The sequence below is a fragment of the Dendrobates tinctorius genome, unplaced genomic scaffold (assembly GCF_039654945.1).
Source record: "Dendrobates tinctorius isolate UK_male_01 unplaced genomic scaffold, ASM3965494v1 ptg000001l, whole genome shotgun sequence".
NCBI classification, from domain to species: Eukaryota; Metazoa; Chordata; class Amphibia; order Anura; family Dendrobatidae; genus Dendrobates; species Dendrobates tinctorius.
Window position 1 is genome coordinate 17,825,398 of NW_027361669.1, and position 12,135 is coordinate 17,837,532.

A 12,135-nucleotide genomic window follows, 5' to 3' on the forward strand; every position below is an offset into this window, starting at 1 on the left:
ATACTTTTTCCAGGTTCTTTGCTGCACTACTTCCATATCTATCCTCAATTATATCACATAACCAATTTCCCTCCTCAGGTGTCTTTCCCTGACTGTTCCCCATTTCTTTATCCTGTTTCTCTTGTTCCTTCCTGTTAATCCTCCCTTCCTTAGGTGGTGTATTGGGTAAGCTCAAGACTAGGCTCTACTATACCTCGTTACCTTCTTCCTAAGGTGCTAACAGGCTAAATGGGGTGTCTGTTCCTCGTTGTACTACGTGTTTCGTGTACTTATATGCTATGTAACATCCGAACAGAAACACTCCCACAACACACAGGATTGTAAACAAAGTATCCATCTATCGGGGTTCTTCAGTCATATCTTGTCACAGGCTCATTTCGCGGTCCTGTGCTCATTCGATCACACTCTTATCTGTCAGAAGGTTTATTCGTAAAGGGTGTTGATTTAAGCTTAGGCGGTGACCTCCCCGAAAGGACGCTGTCACATAACCCAGTTAGGCAATATCACCACTCTTTGAACGAATACCTACTGTGCAGCTTATTTTTCTACTTTCCACAACCTTTCAAATCAAAGTAGCCATTCAACAACCTCCCTGATTCCTAACACGGAATCTTCTATTGTGGAGAACTTGTCCGTCGGGGCTTTGCAGCATGAACTGTTCACCCAGCCTTATATTCCGTAATGTCAGACCTCTCCCATTTCGATTTGCATCAGCTCTTTTTCTAAAAATAGCTGTGCACAGACAGAACCTACAGTAACCTCTCATTCGAGCAGAAATTACATATGCGTGTCACACCCGATTTCCTCAGAGTTCTTATATGGACCTGATCTTACGGCCCCCTCCTCTACTAGATTCCCCTTTATACGGACCTTAGTTATAATGATAGATTATGAAGAGAAGAGAAAAATTGATCTCTTACCTGGCCAGGTGTTTAGGTCTGCTGTTCACAATTTCATCAGTAACTGGAGTGGTCTGTAGATCGGGTAGTCTTGGAGAGGTGCCTATATCAGGTCCCTGTTTCGGGCGCCAGGAAACTGTCGGGATCCCTCAGATATCTCTTTCATCTGAAGGACCGATGTTCTTGGGTGTAAGGCACCATATGTCTCTAATTGATTGCTCCGTCGAGAAGAATAACACAGACATAAGCTGTATAATACAACTCGGGATGCCTGCCAAGACGCCTCTGGCTTATCAGTTAGGCTTCCATCTTTTATAGCAAAGAATTTAGACATTTACAGACATGCGCAATAAAGAAAAGAAAAATAGTTACTTCTACAACAGCTTTGCCATGTAAGCAGGAAATATTTGACCTTGGTTCACAAGGGAGATGTCTGAGACATCTCCTCGAAGAAAAGATAAAGTTCAGCAGAATTCATTTAACTCATTCAGTTCTTATCATGAGCATCTAGATAAGTTCCTTGAGGGGTCTAGGTTCCAAAATGGTGTCACTTGTGGGAGGTTTCTACTATTTAGGCACTCCAGGGGTCTTCAAACGCGACATGGCATCAGCTCTCAATTCCAGCCAATTTTGTATTCAAAAAATCAAACGGTGGTCCTTCCCTTCTGAGCCCTGCTGTGCACCCAAATACTAGTTTTCACATGTGGCATATCAGCGTACTTATGAGAAATTCCATAACAATTTTTGGGGTCCATTTTTCCTGTTACATTTGTGAAAATAAAAAAATTTGAGGCTAAAAGTTCAATTTTGTGAGAAGAATTTGATTTTTTATTTTCACGACTCTACGTTATAAACTTCTGTGAAACACTTGGGGATTCACCATACATCTGGATCAGTTCCTTGAGGGGTCTAGTTTCCAAAATGGGGTTCACTTGAGGAGATTTCCACTGTTTAGGCACACAAGGGACGTTTCAAACAACACATGGTGGTAGTTTTCTCCCTCATATAGGGTGTTAGCATGCGCAGGAGAAATTGCGCAACAACTTTGGGAGTCCATTTTCTCCTGTTACCCTTGGTAAAATAAAAAATCTTGGGCTAACAGATCATTTTTTTGACTAAAATGTTATTTTTTCCTTCCACATTCACTTAATTACTGTAAAGCACCAGAAGGGTTAATAAACTTTTTGAATCTGGTTTTGAGCACCTTGCGGGGTGTATTTTTTAGAGTGATGTCACTTTTTGGTATTTTCTGTCATATACAGTGGGGAAAAACAGTATCTAGTCAGCCACTAATTGTGCAAGTTCTCCCACTTAAAAAGATGAGAGGGGCCTGTAATTGACATCATAGGTAGCCCACAACAATGAGAGTCAAAATGAGAAAACAAATTGTAACAATTATGTAGGTACTAAGGAATCTGATAGCATGGAATAAAACCAGTCTGAGAACAAAACTGCAGCAAAAAGATGCATGCAAACAAAACAGAAATCCAAACAGAACTAACACAGATATTCCTGCAATTGTAACCAGGTGCTCAACACAACATGGTAAACAGAAAAGCAAACAGAACACAGATATTCCTGAAATTGTAACGAGATGCTCAGCACAATATAGTAAATCACAGAAAAATGAATAGCGGGACGCGACCGCTAATAAGAACCAGTCCAGCAAGAATATGACGCAGGAGTGCACAAGACACTTAAACGAGGATGTCTATTAAAGTTATCAGTGGGTATGCATACAGTACTTAAACGTGGTTATACAGTAAGGGAGTAGTGGAAATGCACACAGTACATAAACAAGGGAGTCCAGCAATATCTTGATCACACGTGGGTACGGCAATTGTTTTTGGGAGTCCAATAGTACTTAGAAGAAGTGTAGACAGGGGAAGGTCTCTAAAGGTACCTTTAAGGGCTGACAATTCCCACTCAAGTCCCGCACAACAGTCCAATAGACGTAGTCCAGAAGATATGAAGTTAACTTCTTACTGACTGTAGCAACTTCTGAGGCGAGAAGCAGCACAAAGTATTCTGGTCAATAGGCAACCCCGGTCAGGATCCAGGAGCACACAGAAAATGGAAGGCAGCTGAATAAGGCGAGGTAGACCATCGAATAACGAGCAGCGCAGCAGGGAGTTCACCAGCACAATGGGCAAGAGCTCTGGAGCCAACAGCACAAAAAGCTCAGGCAAGGAGAAACCCACGACCCGGATTTAAATAACAGGACAGACAGGAAGTTCCATGACAGGGCGACTTACAAGACTCCATCTTGGATAAGGGCAAACAGACACAAAGGAAAGTACGGAATCCTTACATTATTCCCCCCTCAGAAGCAGCCTCAGGACGATCCAGGACCAGGTTTTACTGGATATTTCTGGTAGAACAGAGTAATTTTTTGAGGAGCACAGATATTACTCTCTGGCTCCCAAGAGTCCTTCTCAGAAGGATATCCTTGCCACTTAGAGTTGAGCGACTTTGGTTGGATCGGGTTTCATGAAACAAAATTTGTTTCAGATGAAACTGATCCGACTAGGGCAAAAAAGTCAGAGTTTCGCCCGAAACCCGACCCCAATGCAAGTCAATGGGGAATGAAAGTCTGCATTGAGTGGATGAATGTGCCCAGGGCCACGGAACGGGTCATCACCACCAACGTGACACATCCCTCTGAGACATCGGCCCGGTACCAATTAACCCCACTGCCCTGGCTGGCCACCCACACTCCATGTCAGATTCATCTTGGACTGGGGAATTCACGATTTGACTTGATAACCCAGGCATGTGTGATAGAAAGAGCTACATGGACTAATGAGAAGTGTGGCCTGCTGCATCATTCACTTTTGGTGGGGGTGAAGGCCACAAGGAAAGTGGTTCTTCCTGACCAGGAGCCAGCACTTGACGACTCAGTGTTTGCATTTTTTGAAACTCCAGAAGAGGAGGGCACATTTGCTGGACTCTGTTTCGGCAATGTAAGCCAAAACCAGTTCCTGATGCTCCGGCGTTAAAAGCGGTTAACCTACTCCCAGAAAGGTAGCCTTCCAGGCGTTCCGGAGCCAGACCATGATGCAGGCTCAACACCTCCTGCCTTAGCTGCTTTTGTGCTTTTGCCACTACCAGCAGATGCACCAGCACCATCAGCACCAGCTGGCCCCCCCACGTCTGCGGCCTCTTCCACCAAACTTCAAAATGTTGCAGAACATGAACCCAAAATAACTTCAGTTATATGGTACTGTATCAGAAGCGTACAGCTCTATACAGTCAAAGGATGATTGTCAATCTCCCTATATATACCATAAGTCACACAGAGATGCACACAGGCTCAGTATGGATTAGACAAGAATATAAAAAGTAGAAAAAGTGTACAGTATCATCAGATAGCAGGTATATATAGTATAGTTTAAACATTTTAAATCTCCGTAGATATTTCAGGAGGCAGACACAGAAGCTCTCAGGCTCAGCATGGATTACAACTAGTGTTGAGCATTCCGATACCGCAAGTATCGGGTATCGGCCGATATTAGCTGTATCGGAATTCCGATACTTAGTTCCGATACTTTTTTCATATCGAATACCGGAATCGGAAGTTCTCATAATGCTAGGAGCCCGCTCGATTTGATTCAGCCAATGGGGATCCTCAGATGTGTGGGCACATCCTGTTAGGCATGTAGGCATGTTAACTACTGGCATGGCTGTGATTGGCTGCTGAAATGATGTCATGATGCACTATAAAAACCGCAGCAGCCGCCATTTCGGGTTCACTCTGCTGTGAATTCAGTTAGGGACAGGCTGCTGTTGAAGACTGTGAGGGACAGTTAGAAATAGCGATCATCAAACATATCTATTGCTCTACCAAGGCTACATAATCCACCACTGTAGCATTTTTGTAGCCCAGCAGTGCTGTTTTAATAGCTGTCTGCAAGGGCTGTGTGAGTGCAGACCCATGCTGTGTAGTGTGTCCTGCAGGCACGTCTGCTTGTAGGCTGCCCAGCGTGTGTCTCTGCCTCATACACATTTTTCTTTTATTGCTGCTTTTTTTTTCTCCTGTATAGTGTGCTTCCATACGTATCCATATACGTTGGTTGCAAACACTAAAGGAGAGGACAGCGGAGCCTTTCAGCAGCCTTTCAGTGCTATAGCCCATTTCTCTGCACTGTTTTTGGCTGTCTGATAGGTCTCTCTGTGTGTGAGTGCAGCTCACGTTGCAGTGTGTTCTACAGCCACCGCTCGTTGTAGTCCGCTCAGCGTGCGTCACTGCCTCATACATAGTCCTTTTTTTGCAGCAAATTTAGCCAGATTTTTGCCCCTATATTAGTGTGCTTCCATCCGCATCCATTGTCATTGGTTGGTTGCAAACACTATATAGGATTAGATAGAGGAGCCTTTTTGCTGGCTTGTGCCCTTCAGGGCCAGCCAGGCTAGTATCACCCTATTTTTTGGAGCCTCATCAATTGCATTGTAGGTTAGCTTCCTGCATTGGAATCGCTCCAAAAAGTTTGTGATACTATAGCTTTCAAACTTTGGTCACATCCTTTTCTTTTTCCCCACCCCCCAAAAAAAAGGAAATAAAGTTCACCAAACACTCCACTTTACAGCTGTGTAGGCCACATTAGATCATATTAAAGTGTAGTACACACACTCTTAGCCAAACTAGTGTTTCTTATACTGGTTAGCAGGTGTTCAGGAATAAGAACACTAAGCCACCCCTTTTTTTTTACTTTTCTGCCTATCTTTATCAGTCTACCAAGATGAAGAAGGCAGGGAGTAAGGTACGTGGTCGTGGCCGTGGCGTTTCAGCAGGGAGAGGACGGGGGGATTCAGCAGGGAGAGGACGTGGGGATTCGGTGTCTGATGCGGCCACCAGTGACCCGGCATCCCCCACTTTTACCAGGCAACAGTCCTTCATGCGCAGCTTTGTAGGACCTCGCCGTACCCCACTGCTGCGTGACGAACAAATTGAAGCCGTTGTCGGATGGATGGCAGCTAACGCATCCACTTCAATGACTTCTGCATCCTCCCAGGGCCAGAGCACTGAAGAGCAACCATCTGTCTCTTCACCACCTGCCAAATTGCCCAGGCAGTCTGAGAGCCCTGGACAGGAGCCATCTCAATCTTTACTTCTGTTCTCAGAATCTGTTGGCTTGGAAAGAGGTGGCCAGCCAAGCAGCATTCTAGAGCGTGAAGAAGAGGGAGTATGCAGTGATGCGCAACTGCTTTGTCCCTCTGAATCTGAAGAGGCAGGTGGGCCAGTGCCTATTGTCAGCACACCTCAGTGCTCATCTGATGATGATGAGACTCAGTTGCCAATTTCTGGTGCGTACGGTGCTGGCGAGACAACCCAGGACCAGTCGGTGCTTGAAGAGGGGAGTGGAGATGATGAGGTCCTTGACCCATCATGGCGTCAGCCACAGGAAGGTGGTGGGAGCAGCTCTGAGGAAGATTCCCCGAACGGCCAAAAGAGGAGGGAGAGGGCGGGGGCAGACTTGGTTGCCTGTAGCCTCCACTTTGGCACCCGTGAGGAGCAATCCTCTTCCAAAACAGAAAATGGGCGATCCCAGGACTTGCAGTGCGTGGTCTTTTTTTGACACAGTTGCAGATGACATTTGCTTTGTCAAATGCAAGCTGTGTCATCAGAAAGTTAAACGAGGGAAAAATATGAGCAACCTCAATACCACAAATATGTGGAAACATGTGCGTACCAAGCACGAGGTGGAGTTACACAGACACACTGAAGATGTAGGCCAACCTTCAGCAGCACCTAGCACCTGAAGAAACAGAGGAATGGAGACATGTGACCCAGAGAAGCAGGAGGATCAGGAGGCAGTCAGCACCCATACTGCTCAGGAACCAGTACCAGGCTCTCACGCAGGAAAACAATGAAGAAATACATCAGGATAAGACTTTGCCAACAAACAGCAACCTTGTACGCCTTCAGAGTCCTCCTGGATGGAGAAAGAAAAATGTTGTGAAGAAGAAACGGAGAGTGGTGGTCATGGGGGATTCCCTGTTGAGAGGAACAGAGGCCGCTATCTGCAGACCGGATATAACTTCAAGAGAAATGTGCTGTCTTCCAGGTGCAAAAATTAAAGATGTGTCTGACAGGATATCAGGACTCTTCAGACCTACAGATGACTACCCATTCCTGCTACTACATGTGGGGACAAATGACACCGCAAGAAACGACCTGGAAACCATCTGCAGAGACTTTGAAGACTTAGGCAAGAAAGTGAAAGAACTGGGAGAGCTTAGGTGGTCTTCTCTTCCATCCTCTCAGTGGATGGCCATGGAACAAGGAGGTGGAATAAGATTCTGCAGGTGAACAACTGGCTACGTCGATGGTGCCATCAGCAACGATTTGGATTTCTGGATCACGGAGTGAACTACTTATACGATGGACTACTTGCTAGAGATGGGGTGCACCTTACGAAGACTGGAAAGCAGGTATTTGGAAGTCGCCTTGCTACACTTGTAAGGAGAGCTTTAAACTAGAACAACATGGGAAGGGAAGCAAAAGACCAGAAAAAGCCATACACCTGACAAATGCTACTGAGAAGTCTGCTATTAGAAGTGGAAAGGAAGAACAAAGACGAAAGAATCTAATTAAAAAAAATATTGGAGAAAGAGAAACCAATCACAAACTAAAATGTTTCTATACTAATGCACAAAGCATGGGCAACAAACAAGGAGAATTGGAACTACTAACACAGGAAAAGAAATATGATGTCATTGGAATCACTGAAACTTGGTGGGACAATACACATGATTGGAATACAAGACTAGAAGGATACAACTTATTTGCAAGAAACAGACTTGATAAACGAGGAGGGGGTGTCGCATTGTATGTTAGAAATGCGTATATCTGCACAGAGATTGAAGCTTCAGAGACTGGGAGTTCTGTGGAAACTGTTTGGGTAAGAATACAAGGACAGAACAATGGAAAGGACACCATTGTAGGCATTTACTACAGGCCGCCTGTGCAAGCTGAAGATATGGATGAACTCTTTATGCATCAAATGGCCAAGTTCTCCAAAAAATATGACATAGTTGTCATGGGAGATTTCAACTATCCAGACATTTGTTGGGAATCTCTCTCAGGCAAAACTAACAGGTCAAGGAAATTCTTATCCTCTCTTGCTGACAACTTTATCTTCCAAAAGGTAAAGGAGAAAACAAGGGGAACTGCTACCTTGGATCTAATCCTTATAAACAGGGAGGAAATGGTTGAGGAGGTAAAAGTGACTGGGACCCTAGGAGGTAGCGACCATGCTATTTTAGAATTTTGGATAACTAGAGGCGGAAGACCTGTGAAGACTCAGATGTCAAGGTTAGATTTCAGAAAGGCAGATTTTAAGGGATTCAGAAAGAGAATTGGAGGGATCCAATGGCTGGATATCCTTAAAGACAAAAATGTCCAGGAAGGATGGGAAATCTTGAAAAATGAAATTCTCAAAGCACAGTTGTTAACAATTCCGAAAAGAGGGAAGAATAGGAAGCATTTAAGGAAACCAGGATGGATGAACACAGAACTTAAGCACATGCTAAAAAGGAAGCAAAAAATGTTTATAAAATGGAAAGAAGGAGGCATATCTAAAGAAGAATATAATGCTGTCTGCAGAACCTGCAAGGCACAAATCAGATTATCTAAAGCTGAAAATGAATTGAGGCTTGCAAGAGATGTCAAAAGCAATAATAAAGGATTTTGGGGATATGTCAAAAGTAAAAGAAAAGTCAAAGATGCTATAGGATTTTTACAGGATGAAAATGATGAAATGGTAAGACAGGATGTTGAGAAGGCTGAACTTTTAAATTCCTATTTTGCATCTGTTTTCTCTCAGAAAGGAAATGTAACATCAACTGTTATTCACTGTCCTATTAAGGGAATAGAAGAATCCAGGATATCTATAAACAGAAAGATAGTGAGGAAACACTTAGCTAACCTAAATGTATTCAAGTCTCCAGGTCCAGATGAATTACACCCCAGAGTACTGAAGGAGATAGCAGAAGAAATTTTTGAACCCCTCTCCATAATCTTTGAAAATTCTTGGAGAACAGGAGAAGTGCCAGAAGACTGGAGAAGAGCAAATGTTGTTCCTATCTTCAAAAATGGGAAGAAGGTGGACCCAGGCAACTATAGGCCGGTGAGTCTGACTTCTATACCAGGAAAGATCTTTGAACAAATTATTAAACAACATGTATGTCAATACCTGGATAAGAATGAAGTGATTAAACAGAGTCAGCATGGGTTTGTAACTAATAAGTCATGTCAGACTAATTTAATTTCCTTCTATGATGGTATTACTGATTGGGTGGATCAAGGAAATGCTGTAGATATAGTATATCTTGACTTCAGCAAAGCATTTGACAAAGTCTCTCATACAATCCTTATTGAAAAAATGACTAAGTATGGAATGGACAAGGCAACTGTTAGGTGGATTCATAGCTGGCTTAGTGATCGGACCCAAAGAGTGGTCGTAAATGGCTGCACATCCAGTTGGAAGAATGTCTCAAGTGGGGTACCACAGGGCTCTGTCCTGGGCCCTGTATTGTTCAACATCTTTATCAACGATTTAGATGAAGGAATTGAGGGTAAACTGATTAAATTTGCTGATGACACAAAGCTAGGAGGGATAGCTAATACTAGAGAAGAGAGAGAGAGGATTCAAAAAGATTTAAATAAACTGGAGAAGTGGGCAGCAACTAACAGAATGGTTTTTAACAGGGAGAAATGCAAAGTACTACATCTGGGCAATAAAAATGAAAAAAGCATATATAGAATGGGAGGAATAGGGCTAAGTGACAGCACATGTGAAAAAGACTTGGGTATACTAATAGATCACAGACTGAATATGAGTCAACAGTGTGATGCAGCAGCAAAAAAGGCAAATGCAATTCTAGGATGTATTAACAGAAGCATACAGTCTAGATCACGTGAAGTCATTATTTCCCTCTACTCCTCTTTGGTCAGACCTCATCTGGAATATTGTGTCCAATTTTGGGCACCACATTTTAAAAAAGACATCAACAAACTGGAGCAAGTTCAGAAAAGAGCGACCAGAATGGTGACCGGTCTGCAAACCCTGTCTTATGAGGAAAGGTTGCAGGATTTGGGAATGTTTAGTTTGCAAAAGAGAAGACTGAGAGGAGACTTAATAGCTGTCTACAAATATCTAAAGGGCTGTCACATTGTAGAAGGATCAACTTTATTCTCATTTGCACAAGGAAAGACTAGAAGCAATGGGATGAAGCTGAATGGGAGGAGACACAGATTAGATATTAGAAAAAACTTTTTGACAGTTAGAGTGATCAATGAGTGGAACAGGCTGCCACGAGAAGTGGTGAGTTCTCCTTCAATGGAAGTCTTCAAACAGAGGCTGGACAGACATCTAACTGGGATTATTTAGCGAATCCTGCTTTGAGCAGGGGGTTGGACCAGATGGCCCAGGAGGTCCCTTCCAACTCTACGATTCTATGATTCTATGATTCTATGATTCTATGATTCTTCAGCTCGTGTTGGGGCCTCTTCCTCCAGCTCACACACAGCTGGTTCGGCTTCCTCACTGGAACGCCATGGAAGAACCTCTGCCACTGTTGTCCAGAGACCCAGTGAAATTCCACCCACTGAACCACATTCTCAGTCATCAGCACACTCCCAGGCCACTCACCAGCAATCGGTAGCACAGGCACGGGAGAAAAAGCGGCCATACTCGGCAAACCATCCCCGAGCACTGGCTCTGAATGCCGGCATTGCCAAACTACTGGCCCTTGAGATGCTGTCATTCACGCTGGTGGAGACTGACACCTTCCGGAACTTGATGTCATTGGCAGTTCCACAATACAATGTGTCCAGCCGCTTTTATTTCAGCAGGCAAGCCGTCCCTGCCCTGCAAAAGCATGTGGAGGTAAAACTAAAAAATGCGCTACTAAACGCCGTCAGTAGCAAGGTCCACCTGACCACCGATGCGTGGACCAGTAGCCATGGACAGGGACGATACCTTTCCCTCACTGCCCATTGGGTCAATGTTGTGGAGCCGGGTACAGATCTGGAGAGTGGCTCTGTACGTATTCTGCCAACTCCAAGGATTGCAGGAATGCAGTGTGTACATATTGAGTCCTCCTCCTACTCTAGTTCCTCGGAATCAGCACTGCATGAGCCTGTTAGGCCAGATATGAGCACAGGTGTGGCCAAACGTCAACAGGCCATCCTTAAATTGATTTCTTTGGGGAATCGGAGCCACATAGCACAGGAGCTCTGGAATGCCATCAAGCAGGAGAGCGATGTGTGGTTTGTGCCAGCGAATCTCCAGCCAGGTTTGGTAGTGAGTGACAATGGCTGAAATCTAGTGGCAGCTCTGGGCCTAGGCAACCTCACTCACATACCATGTCTGGCACACGTGCTCAATTTGGTCGTGCAGAGCTTTCTGAGGGACTATCCGGATCTTGATGCACTGCTGCACAAGGTTTGCCTAGAGTGTGCTCACTTGCGGCGTTCCAGCATGGCAAGATCGCGCATTGCATCTCTGTAACGCCGATTCCGCCTGCCAGAACATCGCATCATATGTGACCTCCCCACCAGGTGGAATTCAACGTTACATATGTTGGAGTGGTTGTGTGAGCAGCAGGCAGCAGTAATGGAGTACCAGCTGCATCAGGCGCAAACAAGTCGCACTGTGCGCTGGACACACTTCACCACCACTGAGTGGGCCACTATGAGGGACATCTGCCAAGTTTTGCGTGCGTTCGATGACTCCACGCGGATGGCCAGTGCAGATGATGCACTAGTCAGCATGACTGTCCCCCTTATCTGTCTGCTTCAAAAAACCTTTTAAGCACTAAGTGAGGAGGTTTTTGAAGAGGTCGAGGATGAGGAGTCAGAAATGCCATCTGCTTCTGGCAAGTCTGCGCAACGTGCCTCCACACAAAGGCCCAGGCAGGGGACACTTAGTGAGGAGGATGACGAGGAGTCAATGGAGGAGGAGGAACACATCTCTCCAGAGGAGGGAGGTACACAAGGCTCTAGTAGTCAGTGTGTACAGCGAGGGTGGGGTGATGCTGAGCAGGCTGAGATGCTGCCTCAAGCTGGGGACAGCGTTTCCAGTCAAGTTGGCAGTCTGCAGCACATGGTTGATTTCATGCTGCAGTGCTTGTTAAATGACCGCCGCATCGCCAACATTCTCCACACGGCTGATTATTGGGTGTACACCCTCCTAGATCCTTACTACCGGGACAACTTGCAAAGCCTCATACC